Here is a 16,828-nt window from a genome sequence, read left to right as displayed (position 1 = left end):
AGATTAAATTATCTCTAAAAGACATAAGGGTATGTGCACACGTCCGGATTTCTTGCAGAAATTTCCTGAAGAAAACCGGAAATTTTCTGCATGAAATCCGCATTTTTTTTTTCTTTTTTTCCGTTTTTTTCGCGTTTTTTTAGCATTCTGCAAGCATAATTAGCTTGCAGAATGCTAAAGTTTTCCAAGCGATCTGTAGCATCGCTTGGAAAACTGACTGACAGGTTGGTCACACTTGTCAAACATAGCGTTTGACAAGTGTGACCATCTTTTTACTATAGATGCTGCCTATGCAGCATCTATAGTAAAAGATAGAATGTTTAAAAATAATAAAAAAAATGATTATACTCACCTGCAGGCGTCCGTTCCTATAGATGCCAGTGTGGTTCAGGACCTTCCATGACGTTGCGGTCACGTGAGCGGTCACATGACCGGTCTCGACCAATCACAAGATCGTGACGTCATCGCAGGTCCTTCACCGCACACCAGCTTTAGAAACCTAAGCGGTAGCATGCAGCGGAGAGGCGGGAAGACATCGAAGGTGAGTATAGGACTATTTTTTATTTTAATTCTTTTTTTTTTACCAATTATATGGTGCCCAGTCTGTGGAGGAGAGTCTCCTCTCCTCCACCCTGGGTACCAACCGCATATAATCTGCTTACTTCCCGTATGGTGCGCACAGCCCTGTGCGGGAAGTAAGCAGATCAATGCACTCCTAGGTGTGCGGAATCCCCTGCAATTCCGCATTTTAATGAACATGTTGCTTTTTTTCTGCGATGCGATTTTTTCGCAGAAAAAAAGGCTACATTTGTACAAAAAATGCGGAATACACTGAAAATAATGGAAGGCATATGTTAGCATTTTTTTCGCGTTTTTATCACGTTTTTATAGCGAAAAAATGCGAAAAAAAACACGAAAAATACTGAACGTGTGCACATGGCCTAAAGTTAAGGATGACACATTTCCTTTGTATTTTAGGCAAAAAAATTTATTCTCATTTTTTACATTTTAAAAGTTACAAAAAGGAAAATGGGATAAGCAAAAGTTTGGGCACCCTTGGAGATTTGTGATAACTTTGACCAAGGTTTCAGATCTTAATTAGCCTGTTAAGGTTATGGCTTTTTCACTATCATCGTTTACAAAGGCCAAGTGATGCATATTTCCCAGCTTTATAAAAACCCAGCCTCCTCTATCCTTGTGCCAAAAAACAGTAGCCAGGGGTCTTCTAAGCAGGTGCCTAACACTCTGAAAATGAAAATGGTGTAGGCCCACAAAGCAGGAGAAGGCTATAAGGAGACAGAAAAGCATTTCCAAGTTGCCCTTTCTTCAGTTTGAAAAATGTAATTATGAAATGGCAGTTAACAGGAACACTGAAGATCAAGATAAGGTCTGAAAGACCAAGCAAAATTTCGGAGCTGCTCATAGGATTTTAAGAGAGGAAAAGCAGAAGCCCCACTTAAAATATTTAGCAGACTCTGAATTTGTGGTACATTATTCTACTGTTCAGAGACACCTGCACAAATATGGCCTTCATAGAAGAGTCATCAGAAGAAAACCCCTCCTGCATCTTCACCATAAATTTCACCATCAGAAGTGTGCAAAAGAATATCTAAAAAAGCCTGATCCATTTTGGAATCCTGTGGTCTTTTTGGACTAATGAAGATAAAATAGATCTCTTTGGCCACAATGAATAAAGGTATGTGTGGAGAAAAAAGGCCACATAGTTTCAGGAAAATAACATCTAGCCAACCATTAAGCATGGGGTTAGATTAATCATTGCTTGAGGTTGTGTTACAGTCAATGGCATGGGGAATATTTCACTGCTAGAGGAGAGAATGGATTGAATGAAATTTCAACAAATTCTTACATAACACCACCTGTAAAAAAGCTGAAGTTGAAAAGAGGATGGCTTCTACAAATGGACAATGATCCTAAGTACATGTCAAAATCCACAGTAGACTACCTCAAAAGGTTCAAGCTAAAAGTTTTACAATGGCTCTCAAAGTCACCTGATCTGAACATCATTGAAAATCTGTGGCTAGACCTCAGAATAACAGTGCAGGAATGTGTCATCTAGAACTTTAGGCTTTTAGAGATCATTTTATCTTCAACTTGCTTGACTGTTCATAATAACAGTAATTTTGACCAGAGGTGCCCAAACTTTTACATGCAACTGTGTATTGAATATATGTATTATTATATTCTGATCTGAACACTGCTATTGACCTCTTGATGAATTGATTTTACAAATAACTGCGATCACAGTACTTTCTTCACACCAATCTTAACAAGTCTTTCTAAATGCAGATTTGCTCTTAGAAATATATTCCAATTAGTACAAGGCTCAGATCTGTTTTAAGGAAATTTCACTAAACATGTTCTACATATAGATTTGTTACAAAACCTGGAAGCTATGAAGACTTAGACAGCTAAAAGAATTCTGAAAAAGAAAACCCAAATCAATACGTATGACCTACTGTATGTAGGAAAGTATATTAAAATCAAAGTAACCTAATCAGCGACGGGCACAGTATCGACGTAGATGTCACAATGGTTGCCATGGCGACGATGATGTCAAAAAGGTTGCCTTGACCAATCAGCGACGGGCACAGTCGGAATCATCATTGTCCATATACTACGGGGACATGCATATTCTAGAATACCCGATGCGTTAGAATCGGGCCACAATCTAGTCTTCTATAATTAGCCATTGGCTCACTGCTAAAACTTCTGTCTGCCATGCTGGATGTTAAGCATTTGAGTCTGAAGGCAGACCATGCTTCAAGGAAAAGTAGATATTGAATATAAATGTATCTACTGGCCACAGATGCTCCCTGGGTGCCACCCACACATAATGTTCTAAGTCAGAGGAGATCAAAATTGGAAACTAACAGAATGCACACAGAAATGTCCTGAGTAACAAACAACACATTTGTATTGGAATGCAACTAGCCTTAGCATTGCCACAGATCTTCCTCACTGTAATCCCCTGCCCAACAGGCCCTATGCAGCTGAACGCACTGCACATGCTGCATGTCCGCCACTAGTGAATAGATATGGGCTATGTAAGTGCTGCAATGTCTGGCTATGCTTTTGCCCAGAAACTTCTTGTGTGTCCATTTTCTGATGAAATTGTTAGCAAGTCATTTATTACAATAATGGAATAAAGAAAGAAATTCCGAGCACTGCACTGTGATTTTTAAAAAAAATTCTGGCTGTCTACATTCTGCACAATGCAAATTTCAGTCTTGCAAACCATGTTGCCTAACAATGAAGAGTTAGGAGTTGTAATTTGTATTACTTTATTTTACCAACAGATTACCTGTGCTTTAATGAGGCTGTACACATAGATATTAGTGGTTTACAGGATTTCAATATTTAACATTGAGTACTGTGGATGCTTTTATAGATGTTGAAATCATACCATTTGAAATATTTTTCTGCACTAACCTTTCATATACTGTTTAATTTATCCAAATTTAAAGGTGTTATCCAGTAGTATTTATTTTTTTATTGTGGTCTAAAGAACTAACAGCAGGCAGTTACTAACCACTTGCCTGTTGTACCTGATGCCAATCTCAGCCAGCAAAGACCACTCTGACTGACAATTTAGCAGCTTCCGCTAATCTCACATAGATAAAGCAGCTGCTTCTTTTCCATTTTTCTCTGTTGACGGGCGTGACTGCCAACATCATGTTAATGGGCAGCCGACGCCCACTGCCTACCTGGGGCAGTCCTGCCCTGTCAATAGAGCAGCCTCTAAGCCAGCTTTGTTGATGTGGAACAGCTGAGTCAATGGCAGGAGCAGTTGGTTTATTGCTCTGAGCAGTGCCGAGTAAAACAGGTAGGTCTGTTAGTAACTACCTGCCTGTCAGCTTTTAGGCCCATAGTAAAAGAAATAAAATAGTTCCGGATAACTCCTTTAATCTTTCAAGTGTATAGACAATTTGCAGACCATCGAAAGTAACATAGTAACATAGTTATTAAGGTTGAAGGAAGATTTTCCCTGGATCAACGCCCTATCAAGGAATCTAGTGTATATAACCTGTAACATTATACTTTTCAAGAAAGGCATCCAGTCCCCTCTTAAATTTAATTAATGAATCACTCATTACAACATCATACGGCAGAGAGTTCCATAGTCTCACTGCTCTTACAGTAAAGAATCCGCATCTGTGATTATGCTTAAACCTTCTTTCCTCCAGACGTAGAGGATGCCCCCTTGCCCCTGTCTCAGGTCTATGATTAAAAAGTGGTCTACCTAGGTGACACAGACATCCACTGACATTAGCGAAGTACTAAAAAAAATGACTCTACTTAAAGGGAACCTGTCAGGTCCCCCATATTCCTAGAACCACCAGCAGTTGTGTCTACATATCTAAATTCCAATTATTACATTAAACACATGAACAGATCTTTAGAAAAAGTATTTGTAAATTCCGTTTATGATATGTAAATGAGGGCTTTGACTAGTCAATGGGACACTAGTGTCCCCAGACAAGTCTGCACATTTACCATGTTATTATGCCCTTGTGGATGTGATCACATGACTTACAAGTGAAAGTGTCTTCGCCAGTGCTACACAAACTGTGCGCATGCATGCTTCTTTCCTTCACTACATTGAGTCTCCAAAGCCGGGTGTATGTGTCTCAGCTGCAGAGAGTCACACTGCACATGACCAGATGTGCAAAAGATGATAACATGTTAAATGGGCCTATTTGTCTGGGGACACTAACGCTCCATTGACTAGTCAACGGCTTAATTTATATATCGTAAATGGACTTTAGAAATACTTTTTATAAAGACTGAATTGTTAGGTAAGATATTTAGATATGTAGACACAACTGCTGGTGGTTTTAGGGGTACTGGAGACCTGACAGGTTCCCTATAAGCAGTACTCCAACAATGTGCAAACATTGCCCCATCCAGTAATGTTGGGGGAAATTTTCACAAGAAAGAAATTTGAAATATTTAAATGTTGATATTTTCAAGAAAGTATATACCAAAGTCTGCATAACATTGTCCTAAAAAAATATACCTTTACTGTCCAAATCCTTTGCTTTGGTTATTCAGATTTCATTTTTATTCACATATGTTAATGAGTTGTCCACAGCACTGTTTGGCTAAGAAATTCAATCCACTTATCTAGCATTTTGTTTTACATTAATCTTTGCTCTCCTCTTACTTGATTGATAACTTGGCTTCACAGGAGCCAGGGAGGGCAGAGATAGATGGAAAATAAATAGGTCAAAGGAGTAAAAAACTGCTTTGCCACACCACACACCATGGTTACACCAAGCATATCATTAGGATATTTGAATAAGAGCCATTTCTGGCATATGTCACAATGGATTTAGACACTCAAAGTAAATATGCAAATTGTCTCTTCAGAGAGGAATAGGACTTGAACTCTAGTGCCACCTATTGGAAGTTGTAATCCTACAAGTTAATACTAACCCTTTAGCAAGGCAAGCCTTGCAGTATGACTTAGGATAAAAGCCAAATCAAAATCTCATATTACAAGGCTCATTAAAGGGTCATTATTGACTTGAAGGAGTGCTACTTCCAATAGGTGACACTAGAGATGAAGTCCCCTACATCCGTGAAGAGAAAATTTGCATATTTAATTTTTCAGATTATGCAAATTGTCTCTTCAGAGAGGAAGAGAGCTAGAACTCTAGTGCCACCAAGAGGAGAACTGCGGCTTTAAGTCTCCTCATCTCGGCATGCTTAGCATGTCGATCTCCTCAAGGAGAAATTATATTTCTTGGATAACGATCTGACACCTCTCACACAGCCAAGCCAGATCTCCGCTTTGCACTGACGAGGGGCAATACCCCGAAGCACAGTGTCTGCAAATTGAGATTCTGGTTAGGCTGTTATCCTAAGTCATGTGACAAGGCTCGTTAAAGAGTCAACATTGACTTGCAGGATTGCTACCTTCTATTAGGTGGCACTAGAATTCTAGCTCTCTTCCTCTCTGAAGAGACAATGTGCATAATTAGCATATTACCCAGAGAAGCATTGCGGCTTTAAGTCTCCTCATCTAGGCATGCTTAGCGAGGAGAAACGATACTTCTTGGATTTTTTTGAACATTTAAGTCTTTTCATACTGAAACTCCAGACCTAGCATGTCACTCTCCATAAGGCGAAAACTTACCCCTTAAATGTCACAAGTGCAATTTTATTAGAACAGTGTCCTCTACAAGCTGTTGTGCTTGTTTTAAATAATCATTTTCATGCAGCTTTGCTGACAAACTCTCTTTAAGTTAACTGTATTACATCTATGGTTCAATTTAGACTCTCCCCTTTATTATTATTATTATTTATTTATTGTTATAGCGCCATTTATTCCATGGCGCTTTACAAGTGAGGAGGGGTATACATAATAAAAACAAGTACAATAATCTTGAACAATACAAGTCATAACTGGTACAGTAGGAGAGAGGACCCTGCCCGCGAAGGCTCACAATCTACAAGGGATGGGTGAGAATACAGTAGGTGAGGGTAGAGCTGGTCATGCAGCGGTTTGGTCGATCGGTGGTTACTGCAGGTTGTAGGCTTGTCGGAAGAGGTGAGTCTTCAGATTCTTTTTGAAGGTTTCGATGGTGGGCGAGAGTCTGATGTGTTGTGGTAGAGGGTTCCAGAGTAGGGGTGATACGCGAGAGAAATCATGTATACGATTGTGGGAAGAGGAGATAAGAGGGGAGTAGAGAAGGAGATCTTGTGAGGATCGGAGGTTGCGTGTAGGAAAGTACCGGGAGATGAGGTCACAGATGTAAGGAGGAGACAGGTTGTGGATGGCTTTGTATGTCATGGTTAGGGTTTTGTACTGGAGTCTCTGGGCAATGGGGAGCCAGTGAAGGGATTGACAGAGGGGAGAGGCCGGAGAATAGCGGGGGGACAGGTGGATTAGTCGGACAGCAGAAGAGTTTAGAATAGATTGGAGGGGTGCGAGAGTGTTTGAGGGGAGGCCACAGAGCAGGAGGTTGCAGTAGTCAAGGCGAGAGATGATGAGGGCATGGACTAGGGTTTTTGCAGATTCTTGGTTGAGGAATGAACGGATTCGTGCAATATTTTTGAGTTGAAGTCGGCAGGAAGTGGAAAGGGCTTGGATATGTGGTTTGAAGGAGAGATCAGCATCAAGGATAACCCCGAGGCAGCGAGCTTGTGGGACTGGGGAGAGTGGGCAGCCATTTACTGTAATGGATAGGTTCGTTGGGGGGGTCACGTGAGATGGGGGAAAGATGATGAATTCTGTTTTGTCCATGTTAAGTTTCAGAAATTTAGCGGAGAAGAAGGATGAAATAGTGGACAGACATTGAGGGATTCTGGTTAGTAGGGAGGTGATATCTGGTCCAGAGATGTAGATCTGTGTGTCATCAGCATAGAGGTGATACTGAAAGCCATGAGATTCTATGAGCTGTCCCAGGCCAAAGGTGTAAATGGAGAAGAGCAGGGGCCCAAGGACTGAACCTTGTGGGACTCCGACAGATAGGGGGCGAGGTGAGGAGGTGGTGTGTGAGTGGGAGACGCTGAATGTCCGGTCTGTTAGGTATGATGAGATCCAGGATAGGGCCAAGTCTGTGATGCCAAGGGATGAGAGGGTCTGTAATAATAGGGAATGGTCCACTGTGTCAAAGGCACAGCCTTTGTCATGCTCCTTGACAATGAGCCCAAAGTTACATTGTTGAGTAGTATAGCTTTAGTCTTCTTTTGCATACAATAAACTCATTGGAAACACTCATATGGTTGAGATTGTACTGATAGAGTGTTATTAGACTTCAGTGTAAAATTAGGGCTTTTGATTCCTACATACATTTTAAATTGAATGTTACTAATTTTGATATCTAGTATTGATTTACTATTGCCAACTGTGCTATAAGTTGATTGTTTTGTTTTTGTGCTCTTATAATACTTTATCTCTACCAATATTCATGTTGCTAAGAAATTTAGAAATAAATGTTATGATTTTTAGGAGATGTAGAGCACTACTTTTTCTATTAGCTATGTGTATAGCTAATGTAAACTCTCTATATAACAATTTTCCACTGTGTACTGCTAGTCTAGGACCTATTTTTGAGATGATACATTAATTTGTAAGATGACATATGAAACACACTACATTTGAAATGTTTTTTATTGTGACTTTTGTCACTGTTTTTATCCAAACCTTATAATGCACTGTATGTGGAGATTTTATGCTATTTTTTCCTAGGTTTCTTTGCAAAACTTTTACATTTCTAAGAAAAATATAAAACATTTAAAGAAAAGTGCAAGTACAGAATGAAATCAGCAAAAACTTTCTACAAGAAATAAATGAAACAATAATTAAAAATGCAAATTTCATGTAAAAAGTTGCTGGTGTTTTTTACATGTATACATGCAGTTTAAGAAAAAATACATATGGAAAAGAAGCTACAGCATATAGTGCTCCGGTGTAGGCATCATATGCTATGTTAAAAAAAGCTGATTTACATTCGATACTTTAGTATTATTTGTTTATCACTTATGAACAGGCAGACTGCTCTGTGCACAACAATGACTAAAACTGATGGTGTTACTGTCAGAGGTAACATCAGCCCATGGTGACTGAAATGAGTGATGTCTCATATATTCCATAACACCCTCTTCTTGTTACCCACTTATACACTTGCTGGAAGTAGAGGAGACCAATTGTCATATTTATTTAGTAGAACTACTCCCTGAATGACTGATGCCAGTGGTGATTGTGGTGCTGTTGGCGATAGCGGAGCCTACATTCTTAGTAGTTGTATTTTATTTTTCTTTTAATCTACCCTTGTCCATTGCCACTTTTTCTTTTAACATACATTTTGTAAAATACTAAAGTTAACTTTATATAGCCTTTTTAAACCCAATTAGTTAAACTTTGGCAAAAAACTGAACAAGAAATACTAGTTAGGCACACACTCTAAAAAATCCTTACCTGATGCCACAACAACATTCAATGCTATATTGATGTGGCATGTACACGTGTTGCATTGTACTAGTATGGTAACGTATGCAAAAACAGACATGTGCGGCTAAATGTCTAATTATTTTAGATAGTGTCTTTCATTTTTTTTGTAGAAAGTAACGGTGGGTAGGTAGTTACAGAAAGTCTAAAGTACTAAGATCATGCAATATTGTACTGTGTGGTATCCATGGTTGTCAAATTAGATAAGTAAAACAGGTGTACAATAAAAATGTGATTGCTCCACATGCTGTTTGCGAGGTAAACAGTCACAGCTAAATGTCTGGACTTTGATGAATTTTCCATTGTATTTTTAATAACAATTATTCCCCTATCACAAAAACAGATTGTACAAGAGTTGCAAAAAGCTCTGTACAGTCACTTGAAACATGCAAGAACACCTTCTGTGAGTGGCACTGATTTCAGATTTTTCTTTCTGTAAATAAAAAATGTTGTGCTGGTTTGCTACATTCTAGTGCATTAAGAATTTTTTTTTAAAAAAAGTGTTATTATAATTTAAATGCAGCAGGACAAATGCCAGCCATGTCACTGATAAATTATACTGAGTCTATCACTTCTTCTATCACATTCTCATCCTATCAGTCTGTATTATTTGCAGACTACTAGAGTCATTTTCTTCAGTGCTGCAATTGTACAACAGGATACTGCCTAGAGTATTTGTCCAATGTTTTAGAGCTTTCTGTTCATATATCATAAGTATTTGTATTGTGCCTCTTCAATATTAGTACTCTTAATTTTAAATCCCAAATAATGATGTAAAATACTGACAAGCAAAAGTGACCAGAGCTGAGTTGAGACAAGTGTATTAAAAATTGTCGGTTTTGCATCCTGAAAACAAGAATGATTTTTAATTCACATGATGTTTTTTATGTTCTACAAAGTCCAATGTGGTCCTACTTTAGAATTTGAGGAATTCACTCGAGTGGAATTCATATCTACCCAAATAACCAAGTCTGTATCTCCATGATGCAGATTCTTTGCACTTTCTTTGTGGGAATTCATGAAAATGGTGTCAATCCAAGATTGTGCTGCACTGTGAAGTGTTAGCACAATGTTAAAAATATAATGCGCACATCATCACATACCTTGGGGATACCTCTGCAGCTCACTCTAACTCTTACTATCTTTGGAACCCCGAGCATGTTCATACTAGGCCAAGACTTGTGCATGCAAAGAGTATCTGCAGCTGGGATTGCACATCGTAAAGTCACAACGACCTTACAACATGTGTCTTCTGGGGCCTATAAAGGAATGTGCGTTGTAAGGTTGTAGCGCATGTATTTTAGGTCTTAAGTCGAGTTGCTGCAATCTAGGCCTTATGTCACAATCTAATCTAAGTGCCTCAAGCTAGGCTTTACATCGACCTTACCAAACGAACTCTAGGCCTAGACTTTTGACCACAACTGTGCCTGGAACATCTCTGTGTTCTAGGCCTAGTTATGGCTGAATATTCCAGCTTAGCATGAAGGTTTCAGCACACAGAAGTGGTAGGAAGAGGCCCTGAGAACGATACGAAAGCAGCATAGGTGAGTGGTGAGATGAGTATTAATTGTTTTTATGTTTTTCCATATGTTACGCTTATTATGCTCTTGAGTTTCCAGACCCCAGAGTCATCAGTAACAGGCATGAAATTCATGGAGAATAAATTCACTACGAATTGAGTTTTTCCATAAAAACTGGGCAATTTGTTGAATTTGAATCTTGTTAGATTCGCTCATCTCATGCTCATGTCATGGTTTTTTATATTTGCATGATATCAATTTTTTATGTCCACCAAAAATAGCCAAATTAAGTTTCCTGTGTTTCAAACCTATGTGTAAAATTGGTCATTTTCACATTAGACTTGACTAGTGCATGTTGTATTTTGTTTTCATAAGAACAGTGTGTCTCTGTGGAAAAACACTTATTTGAAGAATACCAATGTCATACATTGGTTTATAGGCTACATGTTTGCAGTCCATAGTGTACATAGACAACACACAGGCCGAAAATACTCAGGCCTCCAAATAAACTGCCAGAAATGTTTTTTCACATCATTTTAGTTGAATTTAGATTAGCAGTGCAAAATCCTTGATTTTGTAGCTTAATAATATGAACAGATTTTTATCCATATAGTGTTCTATAAAAGTTAAAATCTCTTCCAAGTATGTTTTATATCTATGTCTTTGACATAGATATGACATATGTTTCTCATGTCCTGAATAATTAAATTAGTTTTCCATTTTTAGCAAAGTAGACCCTAAACAATTGGAGGCATGTAAAATTACAAAATCATATGGCATTCATCCTCATGAGCTCCAGTACAGTCTCTCAGATAACAATCTAGCCTTTGAGTTTTTGTTGCAACGAGGATGTCATGTTGACAGCATGAATCACTGCTGCAGCCAACACTGAGCTAAGCAGCTCTGCTCATCTAGACAGTACAAGCAATTGAGATCGGTGTTTGGCTGAAACAGTGATGTTGTGAACGTGACATCACTATTTCAACCAAAGCACACAGACCAGAACAGTAGCAGTGTAGAGTGAGTATCAACTAGTATTTTTTACTTTAGGGTACTGTCACACTCTGCAACTTTCCAACGATCACGACCAGCGATACGACCTGGCCGTGATCATTGGAAAGTCGTTGTGTGATCGCTGGGGAGCTGTCACACAGACAGCTCTCCAGCGACCAACGATGCCGAAGGCCCCGGGTAACCAGGGTAAACATCGGGTTACTAAGCGCAGGGCCGCGCTTAGTAACCCGATGTTTACCCTGGTTACCAGCGTAAAAGTAAAAAAAAAAAAAACCCGTACATACTCACATTCCGGTGCCCGTCAGGTCCCTTGCCGTCTGCTTCCCGCTCTGACTGAGTGCCGCCGTAAAGTGAAAGCAGATCACAGCGGTGACATCACCGCTGTGCTCTGTACTGCCTTACGGCCGGGAGTCAGTCAGAGCGGGAAACAGACGGCAAGGGACCTGAAGGACACCGGAATGTGAGTATGTACGTTTTTTTTTTTTTACTTTTACGCTGGTAACCAGGGTAAACATCGGGTTACTAAGCACGGCCCTGCACTTAGTAACCCGATGTTTACCCTGGTTACAAGCGAACGCATCGCTGGATCGCTGTCACACACAACGATCCAGCGATGACAGCGGGAGATCCAGCGACGAAATAAAGTTCCAAACGATCTGCTACGACGTACGATTCTCAGCAGGGTCCCTGATCGCTGCTGTGTGTCACACACAGCGATATCGTATGGATATCGCTGGAACGTCACGGATCGTACCGTCGTAGCGACAAAAGTGCCACTGTGTGACAGTACCCTTACATACTAGTATTCATGTTGGCCTGCAAACTTGTTGTTTGTTTATCTCTACATTTATTGTCTCCTGCTGTCTTAACTTAGTTGATTGATTGCTAACGAGTCAAATCTAAGAGCAAACCTCCTATATTGTGAGACATAGATTTGGGGGAAGCATTTACGCAGGGGGCATTTATGCACATTGTATTCCAAGTGCATTTTTCAAAATGCCTTGCAGTTAATCATGGCAGTTAGACAGGTAAGACATTTTAAGAAACATATTTCCAGTACATTTGGATGACATCAAATATGCACCATATGCATTTGTATAATTCATATCCTGGCTGCTACATTCACACACATCCACCGTTCTTGCACAAACTCTTTACACTCCATCCTTATCACCACCTCTGTCCTCTCTCCTATGCACAGCACTCATGCTGCTCTTTTCACAATGCTAAACTGCACAGATCCATTTAGTCCCACCATCCAACACAAGAAACACTCTCACAAATCACTTAAACATCTTCTCACTTTTCTAACCTCGTTCTCCTTGTCGCAAGAGATAGCTCTTGCAACTCTGGCACCTCATTTTACAGTAAGTCGAACCCCTCACCTACTATACTCAGAAACCCCTCAAATATCATTAATATTCCCTGCATGCCTTCTGTCTCTTTTAACTGTGCCCTTTGGAATTCTCACTCAGTGTGGAATAAACTTTCCTTCATCCATGACTTCTTCCTTTCTGATTCGCTTAACCTTCTGGCTCTTACTGAAACTTGGATCCAGCAGTCAGACACCAACGCTGCATCCGCTCTCTCATGTGATGGACTACATTTCTCTCATATCCCAAGATCGGATAACAGACCAGGAGGAGGCATTAGTTTGCTCCTATCAACCAAATGTACCTTTCAGGTTCTCCCCAAGTACCCTCACTTATCTTCCTTTCTTTTGAGGTACATGCTGCCAGACTGTACATCTCCTTCTCCTTGCAAGTGGCGGTTGTTTATCGTCCTCCGGGTCCCTCCTGTCAGTTCCTAGATCACTTTGCCACCTGGCTTCCACATTTTCTCTCTTGTGACATCCCCACCCTCATCATGGGAGACTTTAAAATCCTCGATGGTTTTCCCCTCTCCCCATCTGCCACTCACCTTTTATCTCTAACCTCCTCATTCGGCCTTTCACCACTTACTAACTTTCCTACACATGAAGACGGAAAATCCCTGGACTTATTCTTCTGCTGCGTCTGCTCAGTGCATGATTTTACCAACTCCCCTTTCTCTTTCTGACCATAGCCTTCTTTCATTCTCTGTCAAAAACTGTCATCCCTTCAGGACACCCCCACTTTCCACACTATAGAAGTATACGTGCTATTAACAACCCGGAGACTTATGAAGAATTTGCAGTCATAAATGGCGCCAATCTTCTCCCTCTCATGTACAGACTCTGCACTGAAACATTATAATGAAACCCTACAAAGTGCTCTGGATGAAGCTGCACCTCCTAGACATAGAACAACTCAGCACAGACACTGACCACCCTAGCACATGCTGCATACATGTTTCTTACAGCTGTACTTCAGGTGCGCCGAACGTCTGTGTAGAAAATCTAATCTGTCCAAAGATTTCATCCATTACAAGTTTATTCTTAAAACATACCACTCTGCCCTTCACCTCTCCAAACAAACCTATTTCAACATCCTCATCACCTAACTATCTAATAATCCTAAACATCTCTAACCCCTAGCAAGGTCTGTCTCAATTTGTGCTCTCCATAATCTTGAAGGGAAGAAAAGTGCATAGTGCAAATCTGCTGGGACTGCCAAACGAGGGTCCAGACTGAACCATTGACAGCAATGTGAACATAGTCCACAGTGTCACTTTTCATATTTTACCAGGTCTAACCATCTGCCATATAGCCATCTTTTTATGTTGCTAAATTGATGCTTATTGCACATAAATGAAGTGCACGTATCAGACATTTTTTATGACACTAAAAAGTGAAAACATTTCCCCATAAGAACAAAGGTAAAAATATAATGGTGACACATAATATAAATGTAGATTATATGTGTAAATAATTTTCTTTTTTACATCTACAGCACATTAATCGGTTACATGTATCAAGTGAAATGTACGAGTAATAGGCAATAAGCAAATAGCTCACACGATATAAGACATATTAATGACAAATGTGGGTATTTTTCTTTCTTTACCTTTTTATCAAACACAAGCCATCATAGTTATGCCAAATGTATCATGCACAGGAACAAATTTTAGGCAAAATAAAAGCATAAAAGGGTGGCATAAAAATGACCTAGGACATTGTGTCAAATTTTTAAGTTGGGCAAAATATTCAGAGTTTGCCATCTTGATAAAAACAGAACAGAGAGGTTTGTTTTTGATTTATCAGTCCTGTCCTGGCCAGAGCGGGTTACTTTTAGAAGAGTGGACAAAACCTAACATAAAAACAAAATGAGCAAATACCCTGCAGTGAATAAGTAAATAAATAGCAATAGTAAATAAAAATAACATAGGATATTTAGTTAACATAATTTTCATTAAAAAAACTTAAAAGCTATCCAACCGCATCAAGGTGACGCTATTCGGAATGGTACTAACCTCTAGTGTTTAAAACCTTACCATATGTCAAAAGAAGTAAATGTGAACAGGGTCACTTTGACTGATGGGATGACTTTTTTATCAAAATTATGCTAAGTGCTTTATGTTATTTTCATGAGGATCTTATTGCAGCACACAGTTCATCAAGACTAGTGTTCAAAATGCCAATCTAGGTGAATCAGGGCCTTTTTGTCTCCCCTTGGAAAGTATGGTTATGAGGACACCACTTGAATAAGCGACTCTGTGTAAGCCAGTTATGACAATCTCCAGAAATACATTTTTTATATATTATCTTGACTTTGCTCTCATTTTTGGTATTTTTGCCAGTTTTTAATTTGTGCATTATTTGTCACCTTGTTTTTTAGTTTATTTTTTTCTGTACACCTTTCTTATGTGTGTGTGTGTGTGTGTGTGTGTGTGTGTGTGTGTGTGTGTATGATTGAGGATGATTCATCAATTGCAACTATATGAAAAGTGATTTTTGTTGCACAAATGTAGATTTGTTTTAGGTATGTGACATTTCAGTACAAATTTTGCAATATTTTTGTCGTTTTGCTCAGAAAAATAGCACATTTGCACAAAATACATGAATCACAAGTCCCATTTTTGTAGAATTTGTCTTAAAAACATCAACTAATAAAACAAGGCAAGAAAAAGCATGTAACTTTTAATTGAGAAGATGAATCATGCCCAATTGGTTATCATTGCTTTTTCGCTTTCCGAATCCAGCTCTCTAGATTTTGATGACCCTACAACACTATTCCAATTTCTGCCAACAGGTGACGCTGGTGCTCCACGAATCATCTCTGTGCGCCAACAAACATCAGCCTGGCTTTCTTCCATTGCTTCCCGCTAGGTTTGTAAGGGAACAAACACTTTTCAGAAACCACAAACAATTGAGTTCTCACCTCTCCTAACAATTATTCCTTATATTAGTTACAGCATTTTTCTCGTAAACACCTGTCTTCCATAGCAAGAGCAATTAACCTTAACCTAATAATATCTATATTAAATTGTGAGGAGAAAAGAAATGCTTTTTATTAAAGCATCTTCTAACATTTTTTATGACTTTGTCCGGAGTGAGGCTTTTTTTTGTTTGTTTCTTAACCTACCACAAATAACACTAAACCATAGGGGACCAGGCGGGAAAATGTGTACTTTTTGGCACTTGGTTGTGGATTCGAACAGTGTTAAGTTCTCCTTTACCCTCTATGGCCCTGAAGTTTACAGTGTTCACTTTTGAGGAAATGATCACCATCCCTCACACACAAAGAATTCATTATCATAATAGTTATTAACTTATAATATCACTAAAATAAAGAAAATAAAGTTAATATAAAAAATGAAAAAGGCCTTTTATTGACGTTACATATCACATTTTCTTTTAATGTGCATGAAGCAAGTGCTGCTACTGAGAGGAAAGGTGAAACGTTTTCTTGATGATATGAGGCAATGGCATTAGTTTAGCCTACATTATGTGCATATCCATGCTGGGAGTTGTAGTTTGCACGTGCTGCAGAGCACTAGTTTGCAAGTTTGCAGGCTGTATTGTCCCCAGACCCAAAAGGACTGTTCTGCAGGAGCCGCAGCACTGATTTATACAGGACAGAGTGCACCATTTTAGAAAAGGGGAGGCCCAGGAGAAAGCATACTAGCAGCCGCAGCAGGACAGTGATGGCAACCTCGCACTTTTCTGTGTTATCCCCCCACCAGGAGTGTGTCTGCCCCAAGGCTCAGCTTCCACCTCACTGACCCTCGCTTACCCTATTGGAACAGGGTGGTCCACAATGGCTGTGGCTTGGATACTTCAGGCTGTATCCTCTTTTCTAACACTTCTTTATCGTACATTGTGCTGACAGTATATATTATAATTATTATTACAGTCTATTATGCTACATCTATTGTACAGTATACTAGCATCTGTCAT

This window comes from Ranitomeya variabilis, chromosome 5, assembly GCF_051348905.1.
Source record: "Ranitomeya variabilis isolate aRanVar5 chromosome 5, aRanVar5.hap1, whole genome shotgun sequence".
Taxonomy (NCBI): domain Eukaryota; kingdom Metazoa; phylum Chordata; class Amphibia; order Anura; family Dendrobatidae; genus Ranitomeya; species Ranitomeya variabilis.
The sequence above is the reverse complement of the archived record's forward strand: the minus strand, read 5'-3'. Positions refer to the sequence as shown.